Below are 23,291 nucleotides of genomic sequence, written 5' to 3'. Positions count from 1 at the left end.
GGCTGTGTTGAGGAAATGGAGACTTAAAATTACTTATTTGGTGATGGGGAACAGCAAAAGGTTTTCTGATTACAGAGAAGGTTTTCAGAGAAGTCAAGACTAAAGAATTAATAAAGCTAGTGAGGTCAGCCCTGGTGGGCACAGGGCTTTGGCCGTCCTCACTGCCCCTCGGGCTCTGTTGCCCAGGCCGCCAACTTTGAGTGGACATGCCTGGCCAGTGAAGCCCTCTGCAGCCCTTCTCGGGGCCTTGTGGTATGTTCTGCTGTACTTGGTCACCTCCTACTAACGATGCATCCAGACTGATATACATACTTGAATACTCAAGAGTGCAACATCTTGATAAACTTGCTTAAGGGCCGTCACAAATTTTTTTCTGAATCATTTAGATCATTGCAACGATCTTGATGGAGGAATGAGGAAATCCTTGAAGAAAGAGTCCATGGAAAATAGAACCAAGAGCAAGGAGCATGGTAATGCAATGTGAAAGAGACTGTTTAATTCTCCAGAGGAATCTGAAAAATAAATTGTATTTTCACTGCAAACCTTGGCTGAGAGAAGACCTAAAGCCTCTTAGTCACTAAAGCCTCTTGGTTCTCAGCGGAAGGAACCCTCTCTCATTTGGTCTCCAGAACCCTTTTAATGGAAAGTGATCCATAGAAAGACCTGGAAAAGCCTGGATTCTGAAAATGTTGGCAGAGCCTTTAATTCTCTCCACTACCAGCATACTTGGCTTCCCATTTTCTCCCTTTACGTCCACCAGTGAACATTTGAGTAACTTCTCTTCCTCTATAAAATGACTGATTTTAATCACAAAAAAGAATTAGTGGAATATCATGCCCAAATAAGAGTCTACAGAGTTTTTTAGAAAAGATTTATAATCATCACAAATACTCGACAACATTCAGTTTCTCAAACCCCGACATCTCAGTCTACTCACCCAACAACTATAATAAAAATACCACCTGTATTTATTAATAAAAAAGTTAAAATCATCTGTGTTACTCAGAAGAGGTTCTCCATTTTTCTAAAAGACATCTCATGAAACTTAATAAAAGGTAAAAATTATGAGAAAATATTCTTGGTCCCTACCTGGGCTCTACATGCTTAAAGTAAAATACTTTATTAAAATGAAATATATTCCCTGTGCTTATTAATATAAAATCTGTCACCTTGTGCCAGGTAACTTTTACTTTGAATACTATAATTGTAGGTAGCAGAATGTTTACCCTTTTGTGTATAATTATAAAGTGTACATTTCAAGAATCTTAAGAGTTCCCAAAATAGGAATATATATTTGTTTTCTCAAATTCTTCTCATGTCTCTGATTTGTTTCCACATAAGTTACAGAATAAGAAAAAGACAAAGAAATGGAATATGACATAAATAAATCAAGCATAGTCATCAATGCTTCTCTTTCCTTAATTCCTTTGATCATTACAACAGCTCTACAAGGTGATAGCATGACTTCCCAGTTATGCAGATGAGAAAAATGAAGTGGTTGAATAACATAAGCCTTTTGTCCATAGTGACATAAACTAACATATCTATGTTATGTAGAGACAAATGACTTAGTTCTCAAAACAAAACAAAACAGAGTCCTATACAACAAAAACTTTTCTCTCTATTTATACTTTTCCAAGCCAAAATTCTCAGTCTAGACATGCAAATATAAGGAATGACAGTATGACATTCAAGTATAATCCCCTTCCACGCATGCCATCAGTTATAACAAAATAAAACTAACTTCCATGAATCCACCATATTGGCATATTAAAAAGAATAAATTATTTCAGAAATGAAGACTTTGAACAGTGTTGATACATTATAAGCACTCACTACATGTGAGGATATTTTTACTATTATTCTTATTTTTTACCAAGAAGAAATGTTCAGAGTCATTTCTGCATTAAGTACGATAGGAAAAGATCTATTTTCTATTTTCTGCAGCAATAGCCTTTCTAAATCACCGCTCAACCATGACAGAGTTGACAAAGTCTAGGGCAAAGCCTTAAGATTAACTCTAACCAAATGTACATTTTCTCAGATTTACATTTTACAATGTGAGAGATACATTAGGCAAATGCAATCTGCTCTATGTAAAATCAAATTATTTCTACTAAGGAAGACATTTGATAATTCTTAATGAGCAATGACAATTTAGCTTTACTGAGCTCTGGCATTTAAAATTCTCCCCGACCCCCCACCATCTGCTCTTTTCACTTAACCTGAACGGTTAAAGGCATTCAAAAGTTTCTGCATGTTTAACTGTTTCTTAGGAAATCAAAAGTGAGGCTCGCTGAATTCTAAGGTTTATCATACTCCACACGCTTTGACAGGTGTGCCAGTGATCCAGATGTTAAGGAAAATATATGTTCTATTCACTCCTTTACTCATATACCATAGAGCGCTAATGACATTGCTAGGTGTTTCACCTTCACAGATTTCTATAGAGAACCAAAGACCTGTAGGAAGTTGCCTTGAAAATGTAACAATTGGAGTTTCAATTAGAGTCAAGGGCAAGAAAAAACATGGACTAATAATAAGAGGCACTGGCCAGGATAGTTGTCAGCAAAGTGTCTCTGAGCTCTGTCTTAATTACTGGTACTTACTGACAAGCTCCCCATGACGTATTCGATATGCCAAACACAGTAACAACAAGTCTCATGATGGAGACGTTACTGGGCCCACTCGAGCAAATCGATGAACAACAGGAGGACCGTGACCGTGACCGTGACTCGTGTTCGAGAGGTAGGTCCAAGATAAATAGTGATCAGAAAAACAAGGTGGAAACTAAAACACTACAAAAGTTAGGCTTAATCAGAATAGTTTAAATACTCAAACATTTTTAAGTTTTTTATTTTAAGTATACTTGCCTGGTAATCATTGTTACCTAACATCTTTTGCTCTGAAATTAGTTCTGGCTAACTTACACATAATTTCGATCTTAATACCTAGTTGGGGGCACAATGAGAGAGGTGACGTTTATGTCATTGTATTCTTCATTAAAAAAATTTTACCAATCTTTACCACTTCCTTAGAGATACTACATATAAAAGATTGAAAGAGGTGTTGAACTTAGGTTGGATAAAAGTGGCCCTGGTCTTCATATCTAAAAATAAATAAATTCATTGGAGGCAGAATAAACAGTTAACAATTACAATCCTGCTACCTAAAATGTATTGACACATTGCATTAAAAAAGAAAAAAAATGTACAGAAAAAAAAGATTTTTTTTTTTGGTACACACTGTAAAACATTTGTTCACTTGGGCTGGAGCTATAGCACAGCAGGTAGGATGTTTGCCTTGCATGCGGCCGACCCAGGTTTTATTCCCAGCATCCCATATGGTCCCCTGAGCACCGCCAGGAGTAATTCCTGAGTGCAGAGCCAGGAGTAATCCCTGTGCATTGCCGGGTCTGACCAAAAAAGCAAAAAAAAAAAAAAAAAAAAAGAACCAACATTTATTCACTCATCTCTGTTTAAAGGCTGGGAGCTGTAGAGAGCCAAAAAAGAAGTCACAAGCCATTATTTTGTCTTTTATTAAAGTATAGAAAGACACAAAAATCTTACCTATCATAAATATTTAACAGATGTATTTTCACAACTGAACACATCTATATGAAATCCAGATTTCTTTTAAAAAAAATTTGAAAATTTTCTAATTCTAGAATCCTCCTTCCTGTTTAACCTCAGAGAATATTCTATCACAATTAGTGTTTGTGCTTAGAACTAATTTAGTGCTACTTGCTTTAATTGCATGTAAGCAGAATAGCATACTTACTATGTTTGTGACTGTTTTTTGTATGCAACATTGTATTTGTGAGTCAAACATGTTTCATGTGCAATAGCTTTTTTTCACTTTTTATGGTGATGTAGATTCTATCACTATATATATATGAATAAATACATCAATGTATATTTTACTTCTGGGAAGCATTTAGATATTTTTCAATTTGAGGATATTACAAGTACCTCTGGGCTGGAGAGATAGCACAGCAGATAGGGCATCTGCCTTGCATGCGGTCGACCCAGGTTCGATTCCTCCGTCCCTCTCAGAGAGCCCTGCAAGCTACCAAGAGTATCTCGCCCACACGGCAAAGACTGGCAAGCTACCCATGACTTATTCGATATGCCCAAAACAGTAACAACAAGTCTCACAGTGGAGACATTACTGGTGCCCGCTCAAGCAAATTGATGAAACAATAGGAGGACAGTGCTACAGTGCTATTAACTTGCTTAATTTATTTTTAAAAATTTGATTTTTCTTCCATTTCTTTGCCATATTAATTATTTCATAAAGTATGATTCTATTGAAGAAATTTTTAGTTTATTTTATCAACATGCTTGTTTATCCTTGTTCTACTTTTACGAATGTAATTATTGTAGCTCGTGATTAATCAATAACTACTAGAGAATGTCCTCTACTATTCCGTCTTAAACTTTTTTGTCCTTTTTTTCTTAAGCAATAGAGTTTTCACCCAGATTTTGTCAGGAAATTATCAGTTTTCAAAAGAGGATGCTCTGGTGGAAGGTGTAGTGTTAGAATATTTTATGCACGAAGCACTATCATTAACAACGTTATAAATCCAAAGTCTCAAATAAAATTAAAAATTAGAAAAATAATTTGCAAAAACTGGAAAGAAATTCTTTTGTATTTTACCTAAGACAGCCATAAATTTAAGGTATTTAACTGTGGGAGAATTGATGTCTTGAAATACTAAATTTTTTAATTCATGGGTATAGCAATTTTATTTATTTGGGTCTATTATAATTTATATCAACAAATGGGTTTAGGAAGAGAAATTATGTACACATTTCAGGAGATTTATCCTTTTAAGATGACTTTATTTTAGCATAACTTTTGTTTTGCAAATTTTAAATACATTTTTCTTACATATGATATCTAGAAATATACTGGGTTTTATATTTTGATTTTAACTCAGTGTTCAAAACTAAATAATCACTTTTTTTCCTGTAAATTTATTTGGGTTCCTTAGTCATACTTTAGACATAAGTAATGACAATTTAATACAATTTTCAATATTTATAATTTTCATTTCTTATTTTACCTTTGAAGAGTATCTAGGATTTTACTTCATGTTAAGTACAAATTAACAATAGCATAAATCCTTATCTTATTCCCACTCTCAGCTGTTGGTAAAGCACTGTTATGTATTTTTTATTTGCTTTTAATTTTCAATTAGAAATGCTTGCTTAGATCACTAATAATGAGAAGTTTGCTTGTGATTTTTTTCTATTATATAAAATCTTCATAGAACAATTAACATGCTGCAAAATCTCCCTAAATCAAACTCTGTGCTGAAACCGCTGTGGCCCTCTCAGAATGGGGTGGGCATATTCCCCTTCCTTGTGAATGGGCCAAGTAGCTGCCACAGCTGACTTCCACCTACATATTAACGGTCCAGATTCACAGCTTCTGGAGCACATAATCACATATGCAACTATGCAACGCCTTCTCCAAATTTCATAGTGCTAAAAATCCAGTAGGAGCATAGCAAATTTGATGGGAAAGTGGCATAGGAGTCCACCAAGCTCAGTAATATAAAGCAAACACAGAAGGCTCAACCAGCACTCACCAGTTTATTCAATCCTCTGACAACTGGCTTTTGTGATCTATTTTTTGGTAATTCCATTTGCTGTTTTGTTGTCACTAGCATTAGGAAGTAAATAAGTTTGTGGCTGCTAAATGGACAGACTTGAATGCTGGGGGTGGAACTGGGGCATTGGTGGAGGGAAGGTCACACCAATCATGGCATAGGTGTTGAAACATTGAATGGCTGAAATAACTGTATGATAGACAACTTTGTAAATCATGATGCTGAAATTTAAAAAATAAATCTTTTTGAACAATTAGATATTATTTTTCCATTACTCTATTTACATTATAATTTCTAGTTATTCACAGAGTAGAAGTTCAATCCAGGACTCGAATGTAGAATTTTCTGAAAATATTCTACTCTTATTACTCGAGAATTCATATATTATCACTTTTTAACTATTTATGTTAAAAATATTTAGACATTAAGGAAATAAAACTGATATTTTTAGTTAATTTATCCTGAGTCGTACATGTTACAAGCTTTCTCTTTCTTATTTATGTTTTCCTATTTATAATTTTCTGATATTAACAACAAATTGCACCTGGGGATGTTTTCATCAATTCTTTACAAATGAAAAATGTGCAAAAATTTAAGATATAGTAATCATTCAGCCTAATTTAGTGAAACCAGGATCTTACACTAAGCTACTTTTATACATATATAGCACAAGAAGGTCATAGAATATATGAATCCCACAACTAGAATGAGAAAGAATATTTTTAACTCAGTATTTTGCTTTCAAGGAAATTCCATTCCCAAAATGTTGTACAGCTCATCTACAGCCATTTTTCTAATGAGTGGTGGGGACAGAACCAAATTAAAGCTATCCTTATTTCTAGGAAAATGATCTTTCTTCCTTCTTAAATTGCTTTACAGGAATAGTTAGAAATGCAACAGCATCAGCAATGGTTACATGATCAATTATTTCACTGTTTTGCAAACCATAAACAGAAAGTTGGTTAGGGTTACTATTAAAAAATGTGCAGAACAGTAACATTAGTCCCACTAGCTCCTTATCAATATTTGAATAATTTCTTCAAAAAAATTTTGTCTCTTGTGCTCACTTCGGCAGCACATATACAAAATTGGAATGATACAGAGACTAGCATGGCCCCTGCGCAAGGATGACACGCAAATTCATGAAGCGTTCCATATTTTTATTTGATCATTGTATAATTGAAACCCAAGCACAAAATTTGTAAGTCTACAACTGTACCTCATGGTGTCTCACTAATAAAATTTTTTTTTTAAATTCTCTCTCTTATTTATTTTCACTTAAAAGACTATAATGTGATGGAATGGTTGACAGTACCCAGGCATTTCCTGGCAGTGCCAAAATCTGTTACTAGGCCAAAATCTGTTACCAAGCACTAAACCTCACTGAGGGGTCCAGAACTCAATAATGTAAATTATAAAAGGGTTGACTTAAAAATAAAATCTGCGTGCCATTTTCCCCCCCTATCTCTTTGCCTCTAACATATTTAGCTGGTTACTTGCTAACATTCTCTTCTGTTTTCTGGGTAATTCTAATAGTGGTACCAGATGCTTTGATATGGAATCTTGGTGCGCTATGATAGGGAAGCAAGGGAAGTATGACTGTATTCCTTAAGCTCTCTTCACTATCCATACTCCTTGCCAGAAAGATTCTCTGTCACTTTGGCTAAAGGCAGAGGCAAGGCTAGTGAGATAAACCATAAATTGTAAAACTCTGTTCCGAGGAAAACACATCATCCAATGAATGCTGTGTAGCTTTTGCTGAGAGACAATAAATGTTACTGCTCTGCAGTATAGAGAAATGAGAAATCCTATTTCCGAGGGAGAGTAAATACATCCTCACATATGACAAGTAGTTAACATTATGGATAGCATCTGCCTGGCTCTTATCATGATGTAAATTTGTTTTCTATTCACTGGCTTAAAAGCAACAAAATAATGTTGAAATGTGAATGAAGCACCAAATACAAATTTTATTACAACTTCCATGACAATCTGACTACAGTGGGGCAAAGTTTAAAGATTAAACAAAAGCAGCGGTAGTTAGGCAGCTCTAGTATTTATATCTTGCATTGGAAAACCCATCTGTTTATTAATAATAGGCCAAAATACTTTATAGAATGAGTAATTTTTCTCAGCATTAACAACATTATATAATCGAAGATCACATAAAGTTCCTGAAATGATTTGTACTAACTTGTTGACAAGATTGTTCATCATCCCTTTCAGATGAAACATAAAATGAAATTTGGTCCACAAGTCTCATAAAAACTATCTCACACTTTTTTTCCCTAAGAGTAAACATACAAGTGAAATTCTGGATAAATCTACTTCAGATTTATCCCTTATATTAGGTTGCTCAGAGACAGGACTCGTATTTCTTCGAAACTTACTACAGCAAACAACTTTAGGTGAGTTTAAAGTTGTTCCTTGACACAATCAACTGAGAAATTTAAAGACTTAAGGGATGATAACAGAACTTGAAGTGAAATAGGTTTTATTTATTATTTGTCATATTCACAGTTTTCTTAGGTGTATGTTCTAGCAAAGAAAATGCTTTTTATTTGGCCAAAGGCTAACAGCTTTTAAGAAATAGATATATATTCACAACCAGATTAGACTTTATGAAACCTCACTTGAAAAGGAAAAAATTATATATGTAACAGTAGCTTTTAGATGTAAGGTTACTGGGAAAGAGATCATAAATAATTTTATTAAATTTACTCCATATACCTGGCATTTCTGGGATCCGCAAGAATTCCCTGAAGTACAAATCTATTCGCAACGAATTTGCACAGAACTGTTTTCAATGAAAAATGTATAGTACTTTGTTATTTGAGTCTTTTTTGTTTGTTTGTTTGGGGTCCACGCCCAGCGCTGCTCAGGCATCCTCCTGGCTTTGCTCTCAGGGATGAGTGCTGACCGTGAGGAGGGCCCATATATGATGCTGCAGATCAAGCTGCATGCACAAAGCAAAAATCCTTACCATTGTACTATCTCTACAACTTCTAGTGCTTGTATTTATTTAAGAATATTTTCATTAGATATAGAGTCCTAGCTTAATTGTTTTCAGCATTTTAATTATGTTTCCCCATGTCTGCTTTTGAGACCATGCACATTATAGTTTTTTTTCCTTTTTCTTTATTTCTTTTAATCTAAAAAACATATTCATTTGTTTTGTATTTTGGGACACAACCAGTTGTGCTCAAAGATTTTTCTTGCTCAAGGATTATTACTCGTGAGGCTCAGGAATCATATGCAGTGTCAGGAATTGAACCAAGTTAGTATTATACAAAGTCTAACTGATTTTTCTACTTGTAGTAGTAGCTATCCAACCCCTAACCCCAGGATATGGATGGCTAGCAGAATGAATATGTCCTAAAATAACTACCTTAAGGCTATTGAAATTGGTGAGGAAAAAATGTACCATGATTATTTAGTATCATGTGATCAGCAGAAAAAAATCATTTAAAAAATAATATCTCATATATTAAGTTTAAGAATTAGTCCTGAAAAGAGTACAGAAGTAAAAGGATGTGAGAAAATACTATCACTGTATCACTCTTATTCCAGTGTTCATCGATTTGCTCGAGCAGGCGCCAATAACGTCTCCATTTGTCCCAGCCCTGAGATTTTAGCAGCCTCTCCTTACTCCTCCTTCCCAGTGGTGCCATATTGGTATTGGAGGCTCTTTCAGGCTGAGGGGAATGAGACCCGTTATTGTTACTGCTTTTGGCATATCAAATATGCCACGGGGAGCTTGCCAGAAAATACCATAAACTAACAAAATAAATGCAGAATTAATTTGGTGAAAAATATACTTTTAATGTCTTAGCATTAAGAAACTCAAACCCAAGGAAACCTGGTCAATAGTGGTATGGTGTTGCTGAGGACACAGGGATATAGAACCCTGAGGAAAGGGCGGTACAAGCAGGGAGCACACAAACAGGTGAGGAAGGAAAAGAGGAATGGCCTACAATGTTCCTCAATTACAGCTTCTAAAGACACCAAGATTTACCTCAAATCTATAATAAAGATGACAAAATCTAAAATATGTTTCTTCTAAATCATGTCATTTAACAGAGTTTACATTCAAAAAGTGGTCAAATTTCTCAGACCAGATACAAACTGTTAGAGCATAATGAGACTAATACCCAAGAACAGTAGAAACAAGGACCAGGATAATTGGTTCACAGTCGGAAATGATCACTCTGAATAAGAACTGCATGCTGAAAGTAGGGAAAGAACAAACTCTCACTATCTGTAAATAAACCATAATGCCCAAAAGTGGGGAGTGAAGAAAGGGAGAGACACAAAGAAAGACAGAGACAGCAAGACAGAGACAGAGACAGATAGGGACAGGGAGAGAAAGAGAAAAAAAAGCACAGGTATAATAAATTTCATTTGATATATGAATGGTAGCAATCTGGGCCATTGTTACTTGAATTGCAAGTTTAACATAGTTTGTGTGTGTACACATGGATTGTGTGTGTGTTTGTGTGCGTACACATGGATTATGGAGATATGGGTTCATATTATGAATTCAAAAACACAATTGGAAATTCCAGAATCCTAAAGGACAAAATGCTGAAAGCTCAAAATGCCCAGAGGTCAAAATTCTGATGATCACAATATTTTTCTTCTCAGGTATTATGAACATTTTGAAATTCAAGATCATCATTTTGGTTATGTTTTATTGAATGAAAATTTACCCTGTTATGTGCCTCTGACCACACTCAGAATATTTCTAAGTTTAAGGACTCAAGATTATGAACTGCACAAAGTCAGATGGACCATCTCAACTATCAGGTCTTATTCCCAGTCTGGTACCAAATTTGTCAGGACTGGAACTTCCAAACTTTCTGGGATCTGATACTCATAGGGAATTTATTAAAGGCTACAACTTGAGAAAAAAACACCCTTTCTGCAAGGCAAACTGTCTTGAAAAAGAAATTCTCAGACAAAAATCAGCTTTAATATATCAGCAAGGAGAAATTCTGATAGTTGGGGGCACAAATCTTTCAGTCCTCAACAGGTAATCTGGATTATACCAATATCATTTGCAGTGACCCTGGATTTATATTTCTCAAGGATAAGTATCTGTGTCCTTCCACCAACTAGAGGTGCCAGGCAAGCATGAAATTAAAGTATGTTGAGAAGAAAGAATGTAGAAATATCAGTTATGAATAACCTTGAAATCAACCGTACTAGTAGAGACTATTGTGTGTACCTGTGAGCATGTCCTGTAAAGATTTTCAGAAACTAGGCCAATAAGAACCCTAAAAAAGGTGTTTCTGAGTGCACGGAAGATGGTAGGGCAGTTAGGGCACTCGCCTTGCACGTGGCTGATATTCAATCCTCATCACTGCATAAGTTCCCTGAGCACTACCAGTAGTAAATCCTGTGTACAGTGCCAGGAGTCAGCCCTGAGAATTGTTGGGGGTGGCCCAAAAACAAAATACAAAATCAAAAACAAGATTTTTCTACATTAGGAATTACTATATGAAAGAAATAAGTCCAATATGTACTAGGAGTCTGCTGTGCTATAACACAGCAGGTAGGTCATTTGCCTTGCATGGAGTCGACCTGGGTTTGATTCTTCTGTCCCTCTCGGAGAGCCTGGTGAGCTACAGAGAGTATCCCGCCCGTATGGCAAAGTCTGACAAGCTACCCGTGACATATTCGATATGTCAAAAACAGTAACAACAAATCTCATAATGGAGACATTACTGCTGCCCACTCGAGCAAATCAATAAACAATGGGAGGACAGTGCTACAGTACTACAAGGAGTCAGTATGTATGATTTACCTACATCACCCTTTGAGCCAATTAACCTACTCCCCAGAACTGGTTATATTCTGTGGTAAAGATTTATTATGCCTCTCACTAGGAATTGCCCTCCACTAATTTGTCCAGGTCATGACCCTTTCTAGGATGACCCTCAGGCAATGAATGACTGATAGAGGGATATAAAGACTTGATGTTTTCCATTGACTTAATACAATAGTGGTTAATATTTCATTTAACTAATTTGCCTGGTACCAATTGATCAACACAGTTCCAGGATTCCCTGTAAATTATCTGAGCTCTTGTAGTCATAGTCTGTTTGTTTCTCTTTTTGCCCAAGGATGACTTTTTAATTTCTAAGGTCTCTTAGTAATTTTTCCAAGAGTTATTTCCTAATAAACTTTCAGTGTTTAATTATTCACCTCAAAGATTATTCCCAAAGAACCTAATCTAGAAGTCAGATAGTACAGCAGGTAAGGCAATGTAATTATGCAGGTTGACCAGATTTGATGACTATATGGTACCCTGAGCCCTATCAAAAGTGATTCTTCAGTGCAAAGGTAGAAAAAACTCTGAACTCCTCTGCCTCAAAGCCAAAGAATCCAATACACAAGGTTAATATTCTATCTTATATTTCAGACTTACCAAAGTTTCAGGAAGTAGTTGATAGTGTACAGCTACTTATGTAAACTGTCTTATATCAAAATTATTTTACTTGATACTCTATCAAAAATACTAGAATTTTTTTCTTCACTCAAGCTATTTCTGGGGAAAAGATTGAATTTCTCATTGGTTTCCTCTTGAACTATAGTGGCACCAAAGAAAGCATCTTCATATATCTAGTAATAAACCTAAAGTTAAATACTCAGCAGAACATGCAGAAACACCTTTTCACTTCAAATTAACATGTACTTTGTTCCCAAACTAATACATAGATTCATCATTTTCCTTTCTACAGCAGTATATAAGCTTACCATCCATTCTAAATCTATCCTTACTGTGCTGTTCCACATGAAAATATTTCTCTGATCCTGATAGCACAGCGGGTAGGGCATTTGCCTTGTGCGTGGCCGACCAGAGTTCGATTCTCCACCCCTCTAAGAGAGCCCAACAAGCTACCACACCTATCCCACCTGCATGGCAGAGCCTGGCAAGATCCCCAAGGTGTACTCTTTATGCCAAAAACAGTAACAACTGTTACGGTTAAGTACAGTCTCACAATAAAGACGTTACTAGTGCCCGTTCGAGCAAATCGATAGCAATGGGAGGACAGTGCTACAGTGCTAATGCAGTTACCATGATTTCATTGTTAGGTAAGGTGAATGAATGTCATGTTTCATTCTTTAGTGGATTCTTACTATAAGAATACATAACTTACATTCAGTTATGAAGAATAAGTTTTATTTTATTTTTTAAATTTTATGTTTTTAAATTTTATTAGTGCATTATGAACGGTTCTTTATAAAATTGTAAGCTTAGACTTGCTAATATTTTGTTAAATATTTTGCATCTATATTAATTAGAATTTTTATGTATTATGTTAGATTTTCTATAAATACCTTATATCTGGTTTTGGTATTAGAGTAATGAGGGTCCCAAAGAATGAGTTAGAAAGTATACATTACTTATATTATCTGAAAGAGATCATAGATAATTTATATAATTTCTTTCTTAAATATGCAGGATAATTCACTTATGAGCTCATCTGACCCAGTTACTTCTATTAGGGTAAGGTATTAACTATTTATTTAATTGATTTTAAGATACACATATTGATATTGCCTATTTCTTTGTATAAACAAATTGTTAGGTAGCATCTGTCAAGAAATTCGCCCATTTCATGTAGGATTTTTAATTTATGTAAAACAGAACAGCTTGTAGCATTCTCTTTCTATTCTTTTAATATCCATGAGATATTTTGTGATTGTCTACTCTTTCATCTCTGATTTTAGCCATTTGTATTTTTATTTTTGTCTTAGTCAGTCTGGCTATAAAATAAATAAAAATTTTTATTGATTTTAACAAAGGTCTAAAATTTGGTTTTATTTATTTCCCTGGGCTGGAGTGATATCACAGAGGGTTGGGCATTTGCCTTGCATGCAGCCAACATGGCCGACCCGAGTTCGATTCCTCTGCCCCTCTCTGAGAGCCCGGCAAGCTACCAAGACTATCTTGCCTGCACGGCAAAGCCTGGCAAGCTCCCCATGATGTCTTCCATATGCCAAACGCAGAAACAAGTCTCACAATGTTACTGGGCCCACTCGAGCAAATAGATGAACAATGGGAGGACAGTGACAGTTTATTATCCTATTGATTAATTTCTTGTTTTCAATTTCATTGATTCCTATTTTTAGTTCATATTTCTTTTTTTCTGTTCGCCTTGGATTTTCTCTCTTATATGATTTTTAGGAATATATAAAGTGCTGGAAATTGAACCTGAGTCAGATACATGCAAGTCAAGTACTTTCCTACTATAGCATTTGTGTGAGCCCTCCATTAAATTTTACTTTCTTACATTTATAAAATTTTTAGTCACAATGATTTACAATAGTGGAAAAAATAGGGTTCTCTGCATATCAATTTTTAACTCTATGTTCTCCACCAGAGCAACACTACCCTCCACCATTGTCTAAAGGTGCTCCCCTAATACCCCATTTCCTATTTCCTTCACACCCTGCCATTTATTTTATTTTATTTATTTTTTATATATATTTTTATTTTTATTAGTGAGACACCATGAGGTACAGGTGTAAACGTACAAATTTTTGTGCTTGGGTTTCAATTATACAATGATCAAATACCCATCCCTCCACCAGTGCCCATTTCCCACCACCATGGATCCCAGTATCCCTCCCACCCTCCATACCCCCCATCCCACCTTACCTCTGTGGAAGGGCATTCCTTCTTGTTCTCTCTCTCTTATTGGGTGTTGTGTTTTGCAAAAGAGGCAATGACATTCTGCCATTTAAAGTTCAGGTCAGAATCTTTATATTTAAAGTGAATTTCTTGAAGTTAATTTGCAATTGGATCTTACTGGGTAATTTTTCTCCATTCTGACAATCTCTTTCAGTTGGTGTAATTAGACTGTTCACCGTTTCTAATATAGTACCTAACAAAGGCTGGAGCAATAGCACAGCGGGTAGGGTATTTGCCTTATACATGGCCGCCCCATGTTCGATTCCTCCTCCCCTCTCAGAGAGCCCGGGAAGCTACTGAGAGTATCTCGCCCATACTGCAAAGCCTGCAAGCTACCCATGACATATTCGATATGGCAAACCCAGTAACAAGAAGTCTCACAATGGAAATATTACTGGTGCCTGCTTGAGCAAATCGATGAACAATGGGAGAACAGTGCTGTTATAGTTCTTTGTTCTATTCTCTTTTTTCCCTTCGGTTTAATTTATTATCTTATATAATTATATTTTTCTTAGCATATCAATTATAGCTTTTCTAAATTTTACAAATTGGCCTTGTACTACAGTACATGTTTGTTTGTTATTTTAATTTGTGAAACACCATGAGGTACAGCTGTAGACTTACAAACTTTCGTGCTTGCGTTTCAGTTATACAATGATTGAGTACCCATCCCTCAACCAGTGTCCATTCTCTACCACCAATTATCCCAGTAGTCCTCCCACCCCTTATCCTGGCCCGCCTTTGTGACAGGGCATCCATTTTGCTCTCTCTTTCCTTTAGGGTGTTGTGGTTTGCAACAGAGGTATTGAGTGGCCATCGTGTTTGGTCTATAGTCTACTTTCAGCATGCATCTTGCATCCAGAGCAAATCCTCCAAACATCCTATACTTGGTGTTCCCTTCTCTATCTGAGCTGCCTTTTTCCCCTAGCATGTGCTGCCAGCTTCCAAGCCATGGAGAAGACCTCCTGGTACTTATCTCAACTATTCTTGGGTGTTCAAATCCCATTCTGTTACTTTATATTCCCCAGATGAGTGCAGTCTTTCTATGTCTGTCCCTCTCTTTCTGGCTCATTTCACTTAGCATGATACTTTCCATGTAGAACTACTTGTATGCAATTTTCATGACTTCATCTTTTCTAACAGCTGCATAGTATTCTATTGTGTTGATGTACCAAAGTTTCTTTAACCAGTCATTTGTTCTTAGGCACTCGAGTTTTTTCCAGATTTTGGCTATTATGAACAGTACAGCAATGAACATACAGCTGCAGATATCATTTTGACTGTACTTTTTTGCCTCTCTGGGATACATTCCCAGGAGTGGTATTGCTGGGTCAAATGGAAGCTCAATTTCTAATTTTTTTGAGAATTGTCCATACTGTTTTCCAAAAGGGTTGAACCAGTCCCAACAGCGGTGATGGAGGGTTCCTTTCTCTTCACATCCGCGCCAACACCATTGCTTTTGTTCTTTTTTTTTGTTTGTTTTAGTTTTATTATAGTTTTATTTCTTAAGACACAATCTCAAACTTATGCAATTCTTTACATTCATTCTGTCCTGTACTTCAAAACTAGTTCCACTTTGAGGTTTCCTTTCCCATTTTCCATCAATGACATCTCCATCCATGCATTTCTTTTACTTAAAATAAACACTTATATTCTTCCCTTATAGTCATATTTCACAGGTTTTAACCTCCTTATTTTACTGAACTTAGTATAGCTTGATCTAGCAATAATTTTGGAAAGAAGTTTGCTAATTCGTTTCTCATTTATCATGATTCAGCTGTATTCTGCAGTACAATTTCAAAAGCATTACCTCCATCCTATAGATATTCAAAAGGTTGACAATGCTCATAATTAAAGATCTTATAACATAGAATTCCAAATTCTAGAAAAACATGGAAAAAAGAGAATTAAAATGCTCAGAAGATTCACATTTTTTTTACCTATATATTCCTTTAATCTTTGCCTACTCATCACTTCCAGTGGAATACATTTTGTGATTATATTTTTTTCTTTTCTTTTGTTTTCTTTTATTAGTGAAACACCATGTGGTACAGGTGTAGATCTTTAAAAATTACTTAAAACTTAATTTTTATTTTTCTCCAGTACACAACTCAAATAGTCACATATACAGTTTAAGCACGTATTTTTATGCAATCTTAAATAACATAATATAGGGAAACAGAGGAAAGTTTTAGATTGTCTATATTTATTTTAGTATGGCTGGAGCGATAGCACAGCGGGTAGGGCGTTTGCCTTACAAGCGGCCAACATGGCCGACCCGAGTTAGATTCCTCCGTCCCTCTCGGAGAGCCCGGCAAGCGACCGAGAGTATTCGATATGCCAGACACAGTAACAACAAAGTCTCCAATGGAGACGTTACTGGGACCGCTCGAGCAAATCGACGATCAACGGGAGGGCCTTTACCTTACCTTTATGAAAGTCAAATATCCATTGTGGTTTTCTGTTTTATCTCCATTTACTTTTATAATTCTTGAGACAAAAGTCTTCTGCTGAAATATTTTAAACTTTAAATTTCTTTTTACCACAAATACATATTGTGTTTTCCAGATATACTCTATACAAAATGCATTAAAATTTTTAACACTTAGGTATTAACTTCAAGACTGTAATAAGCATGAAACTGATAGTCTCCATTCTCAACTCTCATTTGCATCAGCTGAGAAGGGGGGGTGGTGGCAGTTGCAACTGTTCAGCTTCAAGGTCACCAAAGTCAAAGGTGGAAATTTTCCACCACTTCATCTGAAACTGGTCTGAAACTTCAGCAAGAAAAACTGGTATCTTAAAACTTTTATGAAGGCACAATGCTGTGACTTCAGACTATCCGGCTGACATCTGAGATTAAGCCATTATAACTCTTGCTAAGTAGCTCTAGAGATTTTTAATTACCAAAACTCTCAGACAACAAATAAAACACTGGTAAGATAAGTTTTGCAACCAATTTTATAATTCTAGAAACTAATGTTTTATTTCTTTTCCCGGCCTGCATTATTCATTAATTAATTAATTAATTTAGTTTTTCTATTCTCTATTTCTTTTTAATTTTTATTAGCGAAACACCATGAGGTACAGTTGTAGACTTACAAATTTTTGTGCTTGGGTTTCAGTTTTACAGTGATCAAGTACCCATTCTTCCACCAGTGCCCATTCTCCACTACCACTGATCCCAGTATCCCTCCCACCCCCCATACCCCGTCATCCCACCCTGCCTATGTGGCAGGGTATTACCTTTTGTTCTCTCTCTCCTTTTGGGTGCCCCCATACCCCACCATCCCACCCTGCCTATGTGGCAGGGTATTACCTTTTTTTTTTTTTTGGTTATTGCTCTTCTTTTGGGTGCCGTGCTTTGCAAAAGAGGCATTGAGTGGCAGTCATGTTTGGTCTGTGGTCTACTTTCAGCATGCATCTCCCATCCTGGGAGGATCCTCCCAACAGCCTTTACTTGGTGCTCCCTTCTCTATCTGAGCTGCCTTTTCCCCTAGCATGTGCGGCTGGCCTCCAGGCCATGGAGTAAACCTCCTAGTACTTATCTCGGCTATTCTTGGGTGTTAGTCTCCTATTTTGTTACTTTATGTTCCCCAGATGAATCAATATTTAAATCTTAAATTTTATTTTGTTTGTTTTTGTTTTGTGGGAGACACCTGGCAATGCTCAGGGGTTACACTTGGGTCTGTGCTCAGGAATCCTGGCAGAACCTGGGGATGCCACATGGGACACCAGGGATTGAACCTGTGTCAGCCACATGCTATCTCTCTGACTCCTGTAAATAGTAAATCATGCCATCCTGGAGCCTTCCCTCTGATTAGCCTGAGCTCCCGCAGCCCAGGTGTCTGCTTTTGTTCTTTTGTGAGCAAGTCTCTGTGGTATGAGATGATATCTCTTTGTTGTTTTGATCTGCATATCCCTGAAGATTAGTGATGTAGAGCATTTCCTAATATTCCTTTTAGCCATTCAGATTTCTTCTTGGAGAAAGTTTCTGTTCATTTTGTCACCCTATATTTTGATGGGATTGTATGTTTTCTTCTTGTGGAGTTCAACCAGTGCTTTTTATATCCTTGATATCATCCAGTTGTCAGATGGGTATTGGGTGAATATCCTTTCCCATTCTGTAGACTGTCTTTGTATTTTAGTCTCTGTTTCTTTTGAGGTGCAGAAGCATCTTAGTTTAAGATAGTCCCCTTTGTCTATCTCTGTTTTCACTTGCTTGGTCAGTGGTGTCTCATCTCTGAAGATACCATTAGCTTCAATGGCATGGAGAATTTTGCCAACCTTATCTTCAATGTAGGGGTCACACCCACCAACTGACCCCCTGGCGCTGTGTAATCCCATCAACGGCCAAGACCCAGAAACAATAAAACCCAGCTCCCGGAAGCACGCAGCCGCATTCGTGGCCACGAGACATCTTATTATCTCATTCTTACTTTGGACAAACTGGTAGGCTACCGAATGTAACCTGCCCACACAGCAGAGTCTGGCAAACTCCATGTGGTGTACCCAATATGCCAAATACAAGTAACAATGATGGGTCTCATTCTCCTAACCCTGAAAGAGCCTTGAATACGGCACTTTTTAAAAAATCTCAGGGCTAGGACGAAGGAAACGTTACTGGAGCCTGCTCAAGACAATCGACGAACAACAGGATGGTCGTGATCATCGTGATCTTAAATGTAGCTTATTTATTCCGGTCTCATGTTTAGGTCTTTAATCCATTTTTATCTGATATTTGTACATGGTGTTATGCAGAGATCTGATCCCATTTTTTTTTTCATGTAGCTGTCCAGTTTTGCCAGCACAATTTGTTAAAGAGGCTTTCCTTGCTACACTTCACATTTCTTGCCCCTTATCAAAGATTAGCTGATCATATATTTGGGGGGGGGGTGTCAGTAATATTAAAACCTGTTCCTTTGGTCTTCAGCTCTGTCTTTTTCCAGTACCATGCTGTTTTAATTATTACTGCTTTGTAGTAGAGTTTGAGGTTGGAGAGGTTGATTCCTCCCGTTTTCTTTTTTCCCAAGAATTGCTTTAGCTATTTGTGGGGGTTTATTGTTTCATATAAATTTCCAGAGTGTTTACTCCATGTATTTGAAGAATGTCATGGGTATCCTTATAGGAATCGCATTGAATTTGTACAATGCTTTGGGGAGTATTGCCATTCTAACAATGTCAAATCTCCCGATCCATGAGCAGGGGATATCTTTTCATTTCCTCGTTTCCTCTTTTATTTCCTGAAGTAGAGTTTTATATTCTTCTTTAAACAGGTATTTTACATCCTTAGTTCAGCTGATTCCTAGGTATTTACTTGATTTTCTGAGGCATGATTGTTAACGGGATTGTTCTCTCATGTCACATTCTTCTCTCTCATTATTTGCGTATAGGAAAGCTATGGACTTTTGGGTATCGATTTTATAGTTTGCATCTTTACTATACAAGTCTATTGTTTCTAGGAGTTTCTTGGTAGAGGTTTTAGGCTTCTCTAATTATAGTATCATATTGTCTATGAATAATGAGAGCTTGATTTCTTCCTTTCCTACCTGAATGTCATTAATATCATTTTCTTGCCTAACTGCTGTTGCAAGTGCTTCCCATATTATATTGAACAGCAGTGGAGAGTGTTCATCCTTGTCTCATCCCTGATCTTAGAGGGAAAGATCTTAGTTTTTCCCCATTGAGGATGATGCTTGCCATAGGCTTGTGGTACATGGCTTTACTATATTGAGGAATGTCTCTTCTATACCTCTTTTGGCGAAGGTTTTCATCATAAATGGGTGCTTGGTCTTGTCAAATGCTTTCTATGCATCTATTGATATGATAACTTGGTTTTTATATTTTATTTTGTTGATATGATGAATTATGTTGATTGATTTTCAAATGTTAATCCATACTTGCATCCCCGGATAAATCCAAATTGGCCGTGGTTATGATCTTTTTGTTGAGTTGTTGAATTCTATTTGCTAGTATTTTATTGAGAATCTTCACATCTGTGTTCATCAGGGTTATGGGCCTGTAGTTTTCTTTCCTTTTGCTATCTTTGTTTCCTTTTGGTATTAGAGAGATATGGGCTTTATATAAACTGTTTGGGAGGTTTCTGTTTCTTCAATTTCCTGGAAAAGCTTGAGAAGAACTGGCAATAGGTCCTCTTTAAATGTTTGGAAAATTCGCTAGTGAATGCATCTGGACCTGGGCTTTTTTGGGGGGAATTATTTTGATTGCAGTTTAAATTTTCTTGATGTTAATAGGTCTATTCACATATTCTAGATTGTCTTCATTCAACTCTGGGAGATTATAGGAATCCAGGGATTTATTCATTTCTTCTAGGTTTTCTTGTCTTGTGGCATAAAGATTTTCAAATAGTCTTTGATGATCTTCTGAATTTCTTTTGATTCCGTTTTGATGTCCCCCTTTTCATTTCCGATTTGGCTTATTAGGGTGCTCTCTCCCTCTTTGTGAGTTTTCGCTAGTGGTTTATCAATTTAGTTTATTTTCTTGAAGAATCAGCTCTTGGTTTCATTGATTGTTTTTTGGTTGTCCATGTCGTTGATTTCTGCTCTAAGTTTTATGATCTCTTTCCTTCTGACTGATTTGGGCTCCTTTTGTTGTTCCTTTTCTAAGATCTTTAGCTGTGAAGTCAAGTTGTTGACGTAGGCCCTTTCTTGCAGAGCTATAAATCTTCCAATTAGCCTGGCTTTAGCTGTTGAACTTTTTAGCAATTATTTCTTTAACTGTGGCTTTTTCATTGGGATTGCTTCCCTTACCTTCTGGTACTCCAATGATTCTAATGTTGTTCCTCTTGAAATCATCCCCTATAACTCTGATTTGTTCTAGAGCTATTTTGAGGTCTCTTCCCATTGTTTATTGTTGCCTGTAGGCTTCCTTCAGTTCATCTTCCAGCTGACTGATTCTGTCTTTGGCTGTAGTCATTCTAGTGTTGAGGGCACACACCGAGTTTTTTTTTTTTTTAATTTCATCTACTGAATTCTTTATTCGTGATACTTCCATGAGTAGCTTTCAATTTCTGCTCTCGTTTCTTCCTGTACTTTCTTGATTCTACAACCCATTGTTTCTTCCATGTCCTTCTTTAATTTACTGGATATCTGTCCACACTGTTTCTTTGGGTTCATTGAACATCTTCAATAGTTCATCTCTGAATTCTTTATTGGAGAGCTCACATTTGTAAGGCAAGTTGAAGCTTCTGGACTCTTCATCATACTCTCCTTGTGGTGGGGATTTGAGTTGGTTCTTTATGTTGTGGTGGGTGTTATGGAGACTGATATGTGACACCAGATTGCTGGTTATGGGTAAAATAACATCCTGGGGTTGATAATTCACTGAACTGGGAGAGGGAGAAAACCAGCAACAGCAGTGGAGACTAACAGGAAGGTGTTCGGGGAGGGTGGGCGGCCCAGAGTCCAAGAAGATGCCTGGGGCCTGGGCACAGGTCTACAACACATGTTTAAAATTAAATTAGATTCACCATCAGAAACACTAAACTTAGTGACCAGGTATAAGCATCCTAAAATAAGTATTCTTCACTCTTTTCTATCATCATTTACTACATTGTTTTTATTTATTTCACTTAACTTTTACAGTCTAGTTACAGTTGAGCCACCAACCTCTTACAGTCTAGTTCTCACTATCAGAGAATCAGGCAGGTACCAAGAATATCCTGCCCTTATGACACAGTCTGGCAAAGCTCCCCATGGCATATTTGATATGCCAAACACAGTAACAATGATTGATCTCATTCCCCTGACCCTGAAAGAGTCTCCAATGTGGCACCATTGGGAAGGACAAGTAAAGAGAGGCTGCTAAAACCTCAGGACTAGGAAAAATGGAGATGTTACTGGTGCCTGCTTGAGCAAATCGATGAACAACAGGATGACAGTTATACATTTAACTTTACATGATAGTCAATCAATGTATGATAGTCAATCAATGCATTAACTTTTATTATTTTAAAGTTATCAAAAATAATAATATTAGCAATGAGATTTATTTTAAGTTTATTCAATACTTCTCTAGTGCTTTTTCTTCCTATACATACAAGTTTCTAACATATGCCATTTTCCTCATTTTTTTCTACAAACACCATTATTTTATTTTTTCCTTATTTATTTTTATTTTTTTAATTTTTATTAGTGAAACACCATGAGGTATGGTTGTAGACTTAAAAATTTTGTGCTCAGGGTTCAGTTACACAATGATCGAGTACCCATCCCTCCACCAGTGCTATACCCCACCTCCAATGCTCCAACTATCCCTCCCACCCACCTCCCACCCCACCATCCCACCCCATCCCTGTGGCAGGTAGAAGGCAGATCAGATAGAGAGGTGAGCACCAAGTAAAGGGTATCGGGAGGATCCATCCAGGATGAGCGATACATGCTGAAAATTGACTATAGACTAAACACGATTGCCACTCAATATCTTTTTTGCAAACCACAGCACCCAAAAGGAGAGATAGAATATTTTCCTTATTTCTAAGATCTCCATTTTAACATTTGTTTAAACAGTCAATCTTCTGGTGATGAATTCCCTTATTTTATATTAGTCTAAAGAATCTAGATTTCTCTATTACGTCAAGGTTATCTTCACTGAGAAATACTGTTATATTTTTCAAAGATACCATTGTAAATTTGTGGGTTTAATTGCTCAGTACCCTAAATATTTCACTCCCACTCCTATTTGCAAGGTTTATGAGAAATTTGTTATACTTCTTATTTTCGTTCTTAAGATATTTCCTCCTGTTCTTAGTGACTTTTTTAATTATCAATGTCATATGATTTGCTAAAGTTTTTAGTATTTAAAATATTCATCTATTTTCTGAGCTTTTTGTACATCTGATTTGAAATTTGTAATGAATCTGAAAAGTCTCCACTTTTTTAACATATTTATCAAATGTTTCATACTCCCTTTTATTTTTGTAATCATGTATAAGTTGAATCTTTATTTTGGGGT

The 23,291-nt window shown here is 36.3% G+C and overlaps 1 non-coding gene and 1 pseudogene across 1 annotated transcript; both read left to right on the top strand.

The window, feature by feature from the left end:
• Window positions 1–288: 288 nt before the first annotated feature.
• Window positions 289–523, top strand: LOC130026209 (COX assembly mitochondrial protein 2 homolog; annotated as a pseudogene).
• Window positions 524–6,676: 6,153 nt separating this feature from the next.
• Window positions 6,677–6,779, top strand: LOC130026252 (U6 spliceosomal RNA). The gene has a single exon (XR_008792861.1). It is a non-coding gene; the product is annotated as a U6 spliceosomal RNA (small nuclear RNA).
• The last annotated feature ends 16,512 nt before the right edge of the window (window positions 6,780–23,291 follow it).

This window comes from Sorex fumeus, unplaced genomic scaffold (genome assembly GCF_029834395.1).
Source record: "Sorex fumeus unplaced genomic scaffold, SorFum_2.1 ptg000033l, whole genome shotgun sequence".
Classification (NCBI taxonomy): domain Eukaryota; kingdom Metazoa; phylum Chordata; class Mammalia; order Eulipotyphla; family Soricidae; genus Sorex; species Sorex fumeus.
The sequence above is the reverse complement of the archived record's forward strand: the minus strand, read 5'-3'. Positions and strand labels throughout refer to the sequence as shown.